This window comes from Artibeus jamaicensis, unplaced genomic scaffold (genome assembly GCF_021234435.1).
Source record: "Artibeus jamaicensis isolate MK-2021 breed Jamaican fruit bat unplaced genomic scaffold, CSHL_Jam_final contig_240, whole genome shotgun sequence".
Classification (NCBI taxonomy): domain Eukaryota; kingdom Metazoa; phylum Chordata; class Mammalia; order Chiroptera; family Phyllostomidae; genus Artibeus; species Artibeus jamaicensis.
In genome coordinates this window covers 5665474-5668306 of record NW_026521506.1, presented here as the reverse complement: position 1 = coordinate 5668306, position 2833 = coordinate 5665474, and the positions used below count along the sequence as shown (strand labels likewise).

Here is a 2833-nt window from a genome sequence, read left to right as displayed (position 1 = left end):
AATTGGTGCTCTTAAACAATATTTAAAATGACATTTTTATTAAGCTGGCATGAACCATGCTTCAAAATTGCTTTTACTATGACAATGTTTGCAGTTTACTATGCCATAAGTGCAGTTTGGCTGTGGAGTGTACATGAATATTTCATCTAGCACAGGCCAGGACTTTGTAATTATAAATAGACCTGTTCCAATAGACAGACAGATGCTTGTGTCGCAAAGCAAATGTTCTAAAGTATGAGTAGCTGGGTAAAGGCTTGGGGCAAAGCAGACGTATGTGGTGTGTGTATGTACAAGCATGCATATGGGCACATGGGCATATGTGCGCAAATCCAGGTGTATGTGTTACCTGTAGAAAGTCATGATTTTAGGCACTGGGAAAGCTGAGAAGGCAGCAGTAATATCAGTGACAGCTGTGACTCAGACTGTGTTACTTCTGTGGCACCCCATTGTAATTTGCTTCTCTTGTGCTGCTTCCATATAGGAAAAGAGCTTCTGTCTCTTGTCCCAAGCACAACTATACCTTTAAACCCTGATCAAATTGTATAGAGATCATCAAAGGGCTTAAGCAGGCTGCATGCTCTGTGTTTTGCCACAAGCAAATTAATCAGCAAATGCAATTTTTCATTTGTCTTTCTTCAACATTATCACACAATGAGTATTGAGTATCAAATCACCAGGTGAAACAACATATTGTATCAAAATGAAGTAATAGTAAACACTGTCCTTCTTGTGTGGACATCCAGTGAACTTAGCAGTCTGAAATTTTCACTGCTCTACCCATTTGACAAGGGCTGTGAAAGACATGCATTGCTTGCCACATTTCTGCATGAATTTTGAGTTTCTTCTTCTCCCTCTGTTTGATTTGATGAAGGCAATAGAATACATGTGGTTAGAACACAACACACAAACAAGGGTAATATAGCACATCACTAACAAGTTTTTACCTTATGGAAAATTTCAAAAAGACTAAATCCTCATCGATACATCCAAAAGGTATTCTTTTAGAATATCTCAGGTACTAAGAGGAATCTCAGAAATATTAGTACCACTTCCATTTATACATGTGGAAAAAGAGACCCTGAATAGAAGTTCCAATGGTCTGCAGCCTTGAGAAAAGAAAGCAGCTCTCTGAACCTGGTCGATAGTCAAAACAAATTTAGTCAGAATGAGTTTATATTTGAATAAAAAACAATGCCTTAAGGAGGAGTATAAATTGCCACAAAGTTGTATAAATTACTAATAATTCCCTTGCTTTACCAATATAAAATCATTGGCAATGAGAAAATTTAACACCATTTAATAATAATTTTTCTATAATTATTTTAAGTACTATTGGGTTAATAAATGTAAACTGTAACTTTTTTCTTTATGTAATAATATGACATCAGTTTATAATAGTAAATGTGTTACTTGAGTACTTTATGTTCATTTATCAGTAGCCTTCATAATTTGTATTGTTCCCTTAGCCAGTGAAAATTACATGGATACAGTTCACATGAAAGAGAAAAAAAACTTTTTTTGAAAATTGTAAAGTACTATCTTGGAGGATAATTTTCCTTTCATGCTGGTTTTGTTTTAAAGTTTCAGTTTGTTTTATTTTTACCTCTGAAGAAGTTATTATTATGCATTTGCTTTGTACCTTTGTTCATCTCACTCCAATCACAGGGTTTCTTTGCTCCATTACAAATTTCTTTTCTGTAGAATCAAAAGAAATCTGGCATAGAATTTATGTTTCCTAGTTTGCCTAAACTAATCTCATCCTTTGAAAATATCCCTGTATATCTACTTTTCTTTGAAAGTACAATTCAATTTGAAGTAGATTTAGAAAGTTTCTTAGCAAAACTAGACTTTTTCCCTCTATGTTATATAGAAAAAGAAAAAAATTTTTCAACTAGTTTACATAACTTGGAGCACAACTTAAGTTAAATTGTGTATTTTTTCTTTCACACAGCATATCAAAATATAATATTAATGTTTGGCATTAGAAATTGTCTCAAAATAAATTCATAATCTAATAGAACTAATATATCATTAACACTGCTAATAATAATTTATGTTTACCTCCTTATATATCCCCACCTCTTGCACCATGCAGATCAAACCTGTCTCTTCTACTTCCTTTCCTTATGCTGCTTCATCTTCTCCTACTTTTATTATTCAGCTTAAAGTTTTATTGCCTATCTTTGTAAAATGTTCTTTGTTGCAATTTGAAGGATACCATAACAAAAAAAAAACATTTGGCTTCCTCATCTCTTTTTCTCCACCATTGTGGTCTGTGAGGTTCGTTCTTCTTTGCCATGTCTTTTCAGAAGACTTTCAGGATCAAGAGGTTCCTGGACAAGAAACAAAATCAGAATTGGCCCATTCCCCCAGTGGATTCTGATGAAAATTAGTAATAAAGTCAGGTACGACTCCAAGAGGAGACACTGGAGAAGAACCAAACTGGTTCTATAAGGAAGGGCACATCAGAGGTGTTTCATATTTACGCTCTATTCATGTTGTCTGCCTCTTGAAGTTACTGAAAAGACCACTGCTGTGGGGACAGTTTGGCATTTTATTGGGAATTGGATTTTTTTTCTTGACATTTTTTCTTCAGTAGTAGGTTGGTCCATTAATAAATGTGAGACCATTTAAAAAACATTTGTAGAGTATTATATTTATATACCACTTTTCATCCCAAAAGATCCTAAATTAGTTCAGGAAGAATATATGGAGTCAAAATCTACAATCGGTCCATGCACCATCTCCTATTAACTTCCTTGGGAATTCTGTGTAAAAAAATGATTACGAGATCACATCTCCTGAATTAATACTTTAATAATGTCACCCCCTT

The 2833-nt window shown here is 34.0% G+C and overlaps 1 pseudogene; it reads left to right on the top strand.

Annotated features, from left to right (window-relative positions):
• Positions 1–2297: 2297 nt before the first annotated feature.
• LOC119057288 (60S ribosomal protein L39-like) lies at positions 2298–2547 on the top strand (annotated as a pseudogene).
• Positions 2548–2833: the final 286 nt, after the last annotated feature.